We start from the raw sequence: 12,835 nt of genomic DNA, 5'->3' as shown, positions 1-12,835 counted from the left end.
TGGATATCTGGTACTGTGAAGCTCTCAGCATCACTCTTCTGGTTCAGAATACATTTGACTATTCTATTTCACTTCAGGGTCAAAAAGAATTTGAGAAATGTGCTTTGTGTGTTGAGAAGGATCTCATTAATATTTTGATTGGGATTGTACTGAGTCTGTTCACTGGTTAAGGTAGTATGATCATTTAGATAATACTAATTTTGTTTATTGAAGAACATTAGAAGTATTTCCACTTCTAAAGGTTGTCTTCAACATGTTTCTATTTACCATTTTATAATTTTCATTGTTGAAGATTTTTATCTCCTAGGTTAGATATTTTGCCAAGTATTTATTTTTTTAGGGTTTTTTGTGAATAAAATATTCTCCCCAATTGTTTTGAAGCAGGTTTGTTTTTGCAATATAGGAATGCAATTGATTTATGTATTATGTTCTTGTATCATCTCCTTTGGTAGATTTGTTATCAACATTAAAAATTTTCTGATGGAGCATTTTAAATCATCTAAGTAAAATGTTCATGTCATCAATACACAGAGGCAACAGGACTTCTTTCCTATGTGTATGCCATTAGATTTCTTCTCTTGCCTGTTTGCTCTGGCCAGGGATTCAAGGAGTGGTGAAAGTTTACTTACTTGTTTTGTTTTTATATTTAAAAAAAATTCAACTTTTTAAATTCAGTGTGATGTTGGCATTTGGTTTCTCACATACAGCTTTTACAATTTTGAAGAAATGACCTTCTGTCACTAGTTCCTCTGGTGTTTTAAATATGAATGAGTGCTGAGTGTTGTGGACAGGCTTTTCTGAATCTATTGATTACCTCAGGGGATTTTTGTAATTAAATATGTTTTTACAGTAACTTTAATAAACTAGGATATGAAATTCAGTAAAGTTGTGGTCCAGCTAGAAGCACATGGAACCTACAAGATTGTAGTCACAGTGTAGCTGTAGCATGAGTCCACCTGTCCCTTGAAAGAATAATTCTGTACCCCCTGCATCTCTGTAGACATGATACTGCTTCCCAGAAATGGTCCTAGAGTACTACAAAAGACTCCAAATCTTCTGAGTAGCTGCCTCTTTGAGAATCTTAGAGCAGGAATTGATGCATAAAATCAAATTGCTCAAATTTACTCATCATGTATCGCCATAGTTACAATATTACTCTTCTAAATTTAGATTACTAGAATTTTATTGAACATCCTATACAGGTTCATAGTATAAAATTTTTAAATTAATTTTCTTCACTATTTTAAGATATGTAAATGACAGAAGAGTGAATTCTGAAATAGTATATATACATAGAATATAGCATATAACTTATTCTAATAAGGATCCTATTTTTATGGTTGTATATGATATGCAGTTTCACTGTGTGTATATTCATAGATGAACACAGGAAAGTTATGTTTGATTCATTCTGTCTTTTCTTTTTTCATTTCTCCACCTTCCTTTTATTCCCCTTTGTCTAATTGAATCAACTTTTCTCACATCCTTGTCAACATGTTCTATTACTTGTACTCTTGATAATTGCCATTCCAACTGGAGTGAGTTGGAATGACAGTGTAGTTTTAAGTTGCATTTCTCTAATTTGTAGTGATGTTGAACATTTATTTCATATATTTGTTGGCCATTTTCATTTCTTTTATGATGTGCCTGTTCATTTCCTTTGCCCATTTGGTGATTGGAATATTTGTTTGTACTGTGTTAAGTTTTATAATTTCTTTATATATCCTGGAGATGAACGCTAAACCTGATGTGCAGGTGCAACAATTTTTCTCCCATTGTAAGTTCTCTTCACATGCTTGATTGTTTTCTGTGAAGAAGATTTCTAGATGGGAAACTCATTTAACTCTTGAAGCAATTCAATGATAAGTGAAATATGAAAACCAAAATATAACTTACATGTGTGTCATGCTCATTTAAAGAGCCATAATGCATTCAAGAGATAAAGGCAGTGATAATTCTATTTAAAATCATGAATGTAGGTTCACAAAATGTAGGCCCTTTAACCAAATCCCAGTGTCAGTAAGTCATAGAGTACAGATAGAAAGCTAGTTCTCCTCTGTTATTTGTGTTTTCCCTGAGGCAATCTGCAGTACCAGGCCCAACAATCTAATAAATTCAGTTGGTTTGAATAGACATAATAAGACATTCTTATTAAAACCCATCAGTCAAGATAATATGATGGTTTAACATTATGTCCTTCTTGCCAGTGTTAGATGTTGATGATTTAAAATGTTGTTTAGCATTCATCACAGATTTTCTAAACACAGAAATGTGGGTGGATAAAGTAGGGGGAGAAGCTCTGCTAATGATCATATAAAACAACAAATTGATTCATTCAAAAGTTGACAGATGTTGCTGAAGGGTGTTAGAACAATCAGTGAAAGAAGCTCAAAAAACTCAGTGAGAAGTAAGCCTGTATTCTCATTTCAATTGATACATATATTTATTATATGTATGTATTAATACAAACTGCCATTTGTTTTGCCTGTTTTATTTCCCCTTGAATTTCTTTACTTCAGAAGAAAAGATTAAAGGAGAAAATGCATAAATGTACACAGGAACAGATAAGAGAAGCAAAATCCTTAGACAATGAGCATATGGAAAAGTAAGCAAAAAGGGTCTTCTTTCCTGTACCTTATACCTAGGAATAATTTTATTGTGCTTCAGAGAAACAGATTTATAACTAGACAGGGCTCTTCTGTGAATTTCTCCACTGATTAACTTTCTAAATGATCACTAAATTTAATAGAGCTCAATCAGGGAGTACTTCAATAATAGTTTAGGCACATGCAGTGCCTTCTAGATAAAAAAAAAACATAAGAGCTTAGGAGATAGTTAAAGCACCACTATGTGAATTGGCCAAGATCATTAATTTAGATCACATGATGAAAACAAAGCTTGTGTCCTGGAGGCACCTGACCTTTGTACAACAGCTGGCAAATAGTTTCCTCCTAAGAGTTGAAAAAATGTTGGGAGTTCATTTTGAAATGTGAGGTTCCAGATTAGTTGGTATAATGATCTGTTGTTTCAAGAAGATAAAGATGGTCTGCTTCTGCACCCTGGAGGTGGTGCATCAAGAGTTATGTGGGCTCATGATTCTTTACACTCTTTACAAAATGTGTGAGTACCTTGTAAGCTTGTTGAAAACTTATGGAAGTTAATACCATGCCCTACTGTACCTTTTGATTACTAGCACCCTGCAGAGTTGCTACAGGTGTAAGCCCTCCATTATCAGTGTTTCTTCACAAACCACTATATGTATAAAAAGAGTTACTCTGAAAATAGAATAATTTGTTGAAACAGGAGCCTTTAGACATGATGTAACAGGCAGTTTAAAAAAAAAATTGGAGACATCATCAGTGATAGAGAAGACTTGCAGACTCCAGGTGTTACCAGACCCAAGTCGAGGCACCTCATCACTGGAAAACCAGTAGTCAAAAGATGTGAATTAGTGGGAAAGAAATCAGGTTTACTGTGCCCTCTTGGGGACACAAAGGATTTTTATAAGGACAGAAAGATGGGACTGTGAGGTACTGAAAGGGAAGGTTTCTATTAACAGGATTTTTGTCATCCAGGGTGTGTCTCCTTTTCTTCATTTTTGAATGGCCCATCACAATGGAGCTTGACTTTCTGGGGCTAGTACCTAAACTTTGTTAAATATACAAATTTATTTCTGCATGTAAAAAGTCACAGAAATTTACTTGCTTTATGTTGATATATAACTAAATACTAAGAAGAGGCATGACACATTTGATTTTATCTGAGGATCACCAGATGTTCTGGGGTTTTTAAAGGTGGTTATTTAATTAGAGTGCCATGTGAGGGACAGATAAGCCTACTAGAGTGCAGGCGGTCATTGTTTGTGGTGATGGCAAGATCATCGATATCTGCTCTTCACTTCTCAGGCTGACTGCTCAGCTAGAACCTTCCATCAAATACTCACTCTCCCTTCTTTCTCCCTTTCTTCTTCTGGGAGAGAGATGCTAGTCTACATAGTAGAAAAACAAAACACAAAAATTACAGTAAAGATTGTCCTGAGTTTATAAAATGTGTCATTTTGTTATCTTCCATTTGCAAATCACAGAAAATGCAATTAAAACAGGTTTGGGCAAACAAGAAGGAATAATATTTTGTATAGCTGAAGTATTCAGGGGAAGAGTGGACTGCAGATCCAGTAACATCTAGGGACTCATCAGGGTACAATTTCCTTTCACTTTCATTTTTGCCTTCTGCCCTGTGTCTCATGGTCAGAGAGGCTCTTCCCTCATGGAAGCAGCTCCAGCCTCATGTCCCTCTGAGTTTAGACCCAGAAGAACAGAACTTTCCTCAGGGAGTTATCCAGCCCTAGATGTGTTCTAATCTTATCCTGAGTGGAAGTGGAGGGGGCCTGGGTCTTCTGGACTCAGTCCTTCTTAGGCACTTATCTGCAGAAATGGCAGTGCACACAGTGGCAAGGTGACCAGCAAGTCCACTGCAGTACTCATGGACACGGGGGAGGCTATCACTGCCAGCCTGGGAAGCAGCAGGTGAGAAAAGGAGGTGCTGTGTTCAACTGATGGCAGGTTTTTTATATGTCTCCAGGAAACCATTTCAGGGCTTTAGACTGATAGCACTGGGGAGAACAGAAACTTGGTGAAGCCTCTTACAGACCTTCAGGTGGAGGAGCAGACCCAGCACAAAACCTACTCCTGCTGTGAACTTCACCTTCCATTAGATTTGTGCATGGCAGTGCCACTCTTCAAGGCCACTGAGCTTATTTTCTGTGGGCTCTGAGGTCACATGGCCATTCCCCTAAAAGCTCCTCTGGTTGGAATTGTGTGGCTGACTCACTACCTTTCTCCTCCTCTATACCCATGATGTATTATGTACAGAGGATTTGCAAATATGAAAATATGTGCAGACTCCATGGAGAGCAGTGTGAAGGTTCTTTGAAAGAATAAAAATAGAACAACCATATGGCCCAGAAAGACCTCTCTTGTGTACATTTAAAAGAAATGAAATCAGCATGTGGAAGAGATGTCTGTACTCATGGGTTTGCTGAAACACCCTTCACAATAGGAAGGGATACAATCCATCTTAATTTCCTGTGCGTGAATGGATGGATGGATAAGCAAATTGGCAGGTGGCCTGTGGAATATTATTCAACCCAAAAAGGAAGGAGATGCCAGCACTTTCAGTAACTTGAGTGATCCTAGAGGACACTGTGCTGAATTACATAAGCCAGGCACAGAGAAATCTGGCACAACCTCACTTACATGGACAATCTAAAAATGTAAACTTACAGAGGCTGAGAATAGAGGGTGGTCAACAGGGGTGAGCGTGAAAAATAGATGTTGGTCAAAGCTACATGGGCACATGTATGCCAGGTGAGTGAGACCTAGAGATCTGCACCCTAAGTGCATGTAGTTAAGAATGTGGTCTTTTGCCCTTTAAAACCTGTTCAGAGGACAGCTCTATGGTTAAGTATTTTTGCATTACAAAACAAAGATCACAAGGGAGCATGAGGACATGACAGGAGGACTTGTGACCCCAGGGTGTTCAAGGTGTGTGTAGTGGCCAGCCCACTGAGGTGCCATTAAATAGAAGGAATTATTTGTTTTTCTTGTGCCTCCTACTAAGGAAGGGCTCATGAATTGGCAGTGAAGGTGGCTTCTCCAGGGGCCAGGAGGCATCTCTTCCACCTGAGCTCCTAAGTGGACTCAGCTGCTCAGGCTGAACCCTTTCCACCTGCCCTCACCCTCCTCACTGCCTGCATCTGTGGGAGATGTGCTGCATGTGCACATAGATCTTTGGCCAAGGGGAAAGGACTGGGAATGTAGCCCTGCAATGCTCTTCAGTCCACAATGGAATTTGAAGGAAGGTCCCAGGACTGACTGCTGCCCTCCTCTTCTTCTCTGCTTTTCTGCTCTGTTGTACTTGTTTTTATCATAAGTAGATTAGTAACAAATCCCCTGATTTGGGGGTTGGGGTGTGTGTGTGTGTGTGTGTGTGTGTGTGTGTGTATGATAGGATCCCTTAGGCCTGAGCCTAAGCAACTCCATTTTTAAAAACCTGCAGTTTCACCAGGCACACGCACAAATCTCTCCAGTATGGCCTCAAACAATTTCTTTCCCTTACCCTGATAAAAAGAGTGAAGCCCCTGGCAGGCTGTCCTCACCTGATAAGAGGAAAAGGCCATGTTTCTGACCCCAGGGCAAATGATGTCACTGAGAAATCTGGTGGTAGCTGATAAGGAATGAAAGGGAGGAAAAAAAAAACAAATTTAGTATCAGTGATAAAGCAAATGAACCGAGATTCAGCCAGCTAAAAACTGAAATCCCAGTGTCAATGGAGACCATCTGGATGTCTGGACTTTCCCCCTGTCTGGAGGTAACAAGGCTCTTTTTCCTTCCCAGTGAGTTGCTGCTAGACACAGCTAGTGGGGCAAGAGCAATATATCCCTGCTCAGAAATGACAACACCATCCCAGAGCACAGCACCACTGGGGACTTGTGAAGCTATAATGAGGCACCTCTGCCCCTCAGTTGAGGGTGTTTCTTGTGGAAGTGCAGTGGACAGTTTGAACTCCACCCAAATCTATCAGTGATGAGCTTGCATTGAGAAAGCTGGACTTCCTCCTCCATTGGGTGAAAATGGAATGTGCCTCTCACTTCCCAAAGGAGTGGTACCAATTCAACCAATGAAAATAGAGGAAGTTGGTGCCTGCATCTTCATGATGGAGTTTTAACCCCCTGTTTTCTTCTAGAAGTTGCAAGGTTTCTATTCTAATTCCCAAGTTTTTGGTTCATTTAGATTTGACTTTTGTGCAGGGTTAGAGACAGGGGTCTAGTTTTATTCTTCTACATATTTACATCCAGTTTTCCCAGCACCATTTATTCACGTGGACACAGAGGAATGGGCATGAGGGCTCACTGAAAGTGGAGTCCTCAGAACATGAGGTCCAGAGACAGCCCAGCCTCTGGAAGCACAGGCTGTAACTATAGCTTCAGGTGGGAACTGTAGAGTGAGCCAGGAAGGATAGAGAGAGTAAATCTGTCACTGAGGGGCTTTCATAGCTCCTTATCCTGAAGAGCAAATCATGTGTGAATTTTTGCAGAAAACCCTTATGTGTATGGTCAATATTATTATGTGCTGAGGTGTCCCGTCCAGCAGGACACATCAACCATGGGCAGCGAACCTGGATGGGGAGGAATGAAGGAACAAGAGACAGAAAAGGTGACAGCAAGACAAAAGTTCTGATCAAGCTGCAAACTTTTATTGTTCACAAAGGAGTATTTATATGCTGGGGATGGGGAAGCTCTCTAATCAGCAATTGCTTGATGTGGGTGATAAAACTGCCAGGTGCAAGATGTCTGATGATCCTGATAACCGCAGGATGTTCCAGGGAGATAGGTAGCTGCAGGATGCCTTCCTGGCAGGATGTCTCCCAGGGGGCTGTCAGGCTAATCTTTGAAGGAGAATTTCCTTCTAGTCCCCAACACTGAGGCATCACCAAGAATGAATGGACATTTGAGAACAGAAAATAATAGAGTCAGACTCCCTACATCACTTCATATACATACACACACACACACCCTCAAAATATATCATAGAACTCAAAAATAGGAATCTGTTATTTTGGCCTTACATTTAGAAGTGGTTACTAATTTAAGGCACTAGCTATGCAATGAAAGAAGTAATAAATAAATTAAACCTTATTGAAAATTATAATTTTTGAGTATCAAAGAATGCACTAAAAATGAATTGACAACTCACAGAATGGAAGAAAATATTTGCAAATCATAGATTATAACTCAGAACTGATTGTTACCCCAAATAGAGAAAGAACTGTTACAACTAAACAACAAAGAAAATCCAATAAAAAAGTATCCAAAGACTTGAATATGCACTTCTCTAAAGATCATTATGTTTGATAAGTAGTCATCATTTATCATTTATCATTAAGGAATTGCAAATCAAAGTCATAACAAGAGAACACTTGATGAGTAGAAGGATGGCTACAATCAATGACATGGACAATAGCATATGTTCTCAGGGACAAGGATACACTATGACCTGGTGAAGAAATGTAAAAGATGTGCCTGCTTTCTAGCACAGTCTGGAAACTCCTTCCATATTAAACACAGACTTACTAAATGACCTAGCAATACCACTCCTATGTGTACATCCAAGAGAAACAAAGTTATATGAGTGTTCACAGCAGCATTATTCAAATAGCCAAAAAGTACAAGTGACTAAGTCAACAAACAACATAGTTTAATAAATAAGGCATATCCATCTAATGGAATGTTGTTCTGCAATAGAAAGGAATGGAGTACTGATGACATGCTATGACATGAATGAACCTTGAAAATATTATGCCAACTCAAAGAAGCCAGTCACAAAAAGAAAGGGTCTCACTAAGTTGCTTAAGGCAATGATTTTATCCTTGATGAAGGAAGGGTCACTTGGCACTTTGTCCCCCATGCAGACAGCCACACACCTATCCAGGCACAGTTCGAAACATGCTTACTGAAAAGTTCCTGGGAGAAGCCAGGTTTCACAGCATGATTTGCATGGTCCTCTCCCAAGTTCCTTGATGCCACAATTCCTTTCAACACTTGTTTCTCTACTAGGTCATCCAGACAGAAGGCAGTATCTTCTGGAATATTCCTTGTCATGCTATGCCATTACCCTGCCCAGAGTTTTCCATTCCTGTCTTCCTCCAGACCTCACCAGAGAGCCACTTTCAAGGTTGCTCAGGGCAGAACACACTACTCTCAGGGAGCATGCCCTGCAGCCTCAGAAGATGCTCTCCTTAGAGGCATGGGATAATGGAAAAAAGGGGACTCACGAAAAAATGCATCATGTAATTTATATCAGAGAATTTTTCTATGGATACATAAAATATATTCATATTTTGAATAAAGGTTTACATGTTCCAAAGGAATTGTCATTTCTTATTTCCAGGAATCTGTCACTTTAAAACTCTAACAATAGGAGGCCACATTTGTCATATTTTTGACCTTCATAAAGTTTTATGTTGGAAAAAAAAGCTGCATGTTTTCCTCTAAACCAATATTAATATAGCTAATGCCATAATGACTCATTCAACCAAAATTTCAGGCAAGGATTTATGAACAGCATGCCATCACCAACCAAGCCCTCCCAAATGAATCCTCAAATGGACACCTCACCAGGCTGGATATCCCGGGGGATGTGGAACCATCTAAAACACCTATTGAAATTAGGCCACCTGCCATCCTTACTGAAAACCCACCTGTTTTCCTTTAGACCCACAGCTCCCTCACTGGTACCCCTGAGTTGTTTATTTTCCATTTTACATGTTTGATCCTGGTTAAAATATACATGACATGAAATTTGCTATGTTAACCGTTTTTAAAAATATTTTTTAGTTGTAGATAGACATAATACCTTTATTTTTTAATATGTGGTGATGAGGCTTGAACCCAAGACCTCACATGTTCTAGTGAGTGCTCTATAACTGAGTTTCAAACCCAGCCCTCATTTTTTTAACATACAGTCCTTTTTCAATATGAATACTCTCTAATCCATAGCATATTTGAGGAATATTGATATCCCTGAGTGTATAAATTTAATTCATTTCAACAAAATTCTACCATACCCATTTCCTCTATTGTAGAAGAGTAGATGCTCACCAAGTGCAAGGAAATATTTCAGGCCTTTGGTCAAACCTCTAGAGAATCAAAGAATCCCTGTAATGAATACAACATTAGAAAATAATTCAGGTCTAATTGTTATTGGTTATATATTTTTTGGCTTGTATTTGTTTAATAATGGATATATTCTCATTTTCTTTTAGATCATTGTTAGTGGTTATTAAAATATAATCATGAGCTGGGATTGTGGCTCAGTGGCAGAACTCCTGCCTAGCATGTGTGAGGCACTGGGTTTGATTCTCTGTACTACATATAAATAAGTGAATAAAGTAAAGGTCTATCAACAACTAAAAAAAATTTATAAATAAAACACTTAATCATATACCTATAAGTTTCATTCCCTGTACTATATTTCTCCACATCAGTCATATCAAAAAGACTATTTCTTTAATTATGACAGTTCAAATATCAAAAGAGGATTCTTTTTAGTCATGGAAATTTTGATTTTTATAATAACAGCCCAAATATTTAGGTAAAGTACATATAAGTATGTACTGTATATATTTTTGTGATGCTCCATGAGTGTTTCCTGGAGGAGGTGGAGGAAGAAAAGGTCCTCTTCTCATGAACCAACTCCTTGAATCCACAGAAAACAATGGACCTCTGATTGGAGGGTAAGATGAGAAAGAATAGCCAGATCCAGTTGCTTGGTTTTCAGCAGGGAGAGATGAATCAGGTACATTGGAATCACCTAGATCAAATTTAGTATCATTTCTACTAGATTCCATTTCTGAATATGTAGGCCCATCCATTTTATCTAAAGGTAGCATAGTGGAACTTCTGACTTCTGCTGATCCAGACGGTGTACCATATTTAGAATAACATCCATCTTGCCTTTTTAGAGGAAGATGTGGATCAGAATATGGTTGGCCTGGTGAAGGGATCATTATCCTGTGGGCCTGTTCCCATGGATGTTCCAGGGGCTCTATGTGAGAAGGTGCTCTCTGAGGATAAGTTGACTTATCACAGTTTGATTCTCTTCTTTCATTGCTAGTTGGATGGTCCAGAGGATTCTCTGGGCCCCTTGAGCCTCTTTCTTCTCCTACTGGCACCAAAGTTGAGGGTATGAGTGTAGCTTTCTTTTCCAAATGAGAAGGTCTTATTTTACATGAAGGTTGACCCAATGGTGAGGGACCATTTGGAGAATTCTTTTTGCCAAAGGCTGTATTTGAAGCATCAAGCACAGAAGGATCTTTTTCTACAAGCTTAAATTATAACTCTATTTCAGTTAATTTTTGTATATTGTGAGCATTTTTTCCTTAAATTATTGAGGTAACTTTCAGCACTCCTAGCTGCCAACTCATTACCATGAGCTTTTTTCTTATAGTAAATAATGTGCCCCTGATAAAAAACAAATGGTTCTCTCCAATTCTTCTTCAAGATCTTTTGATTGCTTTCTATTGGTCTCCAGCAGTTTAGTTGTATGGCTGATCTTTTCTTCCTCTTTGAAAAGTTTCTCTTATTGCTCTACCTGGTAATTTTTCTCTCCTATTTTCTATGGAGTTTCATTACATTTTCTTGATATAATTCCATCACGACTTTAAGTTTCTGCTGGAGTTTCTGATTCTCACTTTCAAACTGTGTATTTTCTGTTTGCAAAGATGCTTGTTCTGTCTTAAGATTTATAATATGTTCTATTAGGTCTTCCTTTGTTTCAATTACTTCAGATAATAAAGTAAAAATTTGATTTCTTTCTCTTTCTAAGATTTTAAAAGAGGCCTTTAACTTCACATCATAAACCAGTGTCTTCCAAGACTTTTTTGGCTGATCTTCTAAGTGAGCACTAATTTCTGATTAACTCTTCAATTCCAATTCCAAATAACCGTCATCTGTTAGGACTTTTCCAAGCATGGGAGCCAAATCTTTTATCTGCAGTAAGTGTTCAGTCAGAGAATTAATGTGATTTTATTTGTCTCCTAGAATTTTTTCTGCATATACTTTAGAGTGTTCAAATATAATTTTCTGTTTAGTAAGGCCATTCATTTTTTCTTTCCATACTTCAACTTCTTGTAAAAGCTCTTTATGACTTTCCTGAACTCATTCAAAGCCTCTTTTATTGCTACTGTAATTCTTTCTTTATTCATTTGAAATATTCTCAAGTTTGTTTTAGCTTCAGGTATTTGTGATTTAAGGGATTTTGATTCATCTTCTAGGAACTTAATCCTTTTTGATATATCCACCATCAATTTATCCTGTTGAGAATATTTAGTTTTCTCTTCTTTTAGCTCATTTTCTAGAAAGAGTATTTCATCCTCAAGTTTAGATATGGACCTCTTTAGAATTTTATATATTGCCTCCAAGTTTTCTGTTTTTACTGACTCCTTCACCAAAATGATATCCTTTAAAGGTGACTCTAGGCCTTCCTATGCTTTTTTAACAAGGCTAACATTATCAAGTAATTGACATTTTTCTTGAATTAGTCCAAAAAGTTTTAGAGCAAGTTTTTTTTTTTTTATCTTCTCATGTAATGCCTGTTTCTCACAGACTGATAACTTCTCCACAAAAACAAGAGAACAACAAAAAATCCAATAGCTGTACATATCACCAACTCCCATGGACAGCCATAAGGACTAGAGTGTGTTTCCATGTCTTCAGTCAAGGTAGACCACAACCCTACTTACTTCTTCCAGGACCACCCCCAATTATGGCTGAGAGATAGCTGTTGCCTCTCCATCGTGCTAAGGCTAATTTGGCTATTCCCTCAACAACCATACAATCCCCAGCCACGCCAAAATAGGCTGCGAACACTCAGGCCTTTGGTCAGGAGAAAACCTGCACCAGGCAATGGAGCAGACCATTTTGTACCAGTGAGTGGCGGGGAGGGACTGTGGGCATGGGCATGGGCATCCCTGGTCATTGGATCTCAGGGGCCTAGCACACTTACACTGCCTGTCAGGGAAGTCTTGGTCCCTCCACTATGCTATAAATTCTGAACCAGTGAAGGTTCAAGAGTGTCCAAATCAAGCCAGAGAGAAGTCCTCTCCAGGTCACCCACCCATTTATTTGGTTTAGGCCAGGCTAAGGCAGAACTTATTATGTGCCATTCTATATAGTCATAATGCCACCCAGTTTGATGCAACTAAAATTCTACAGCTTTGTAAATTTTTTAAAGAGTTACTACACCATATATTTATATTTATACCACTTGCCCTTTTG

General features: G+C 38.3%; 1 pseudogene; it reads right to left on the bottom strand.

Annotated features, from left to right (window-relative positions):
* Window positions 1-4,412: 4,412 nt before the first annotated feature.
* LOC144367361 (melanoma inhibitory activity protein 2 pseudogene) lies at window positions 4,413-12,234 on the bottom strand (annotated as a pseudogene).
* Between the last annotated feature and the right edge of the window lie 601 nt (window positions 12,235-12,835).

This window comes from Ictidomys tridecemlineatus, chromosome 1 (assembly GCF_052094955.1).
Source record: "Ictidomys tridecemlineatus isolate mIctTri1 chromosome 1, mIctTri1.hap1, whole genome shotgun sequence".
NCBI lineage: Eukaryota > Metazoa > Chordata > Mammalia > Rodentia > Sciuridae > Ictidomys > Ictidomys tridecemlineatus.
The sequence above is the reverse complement of the archived record's forward strand: the minus strand, read 5'-3'. Positions and strand labels throughout refer to the sequence as shown.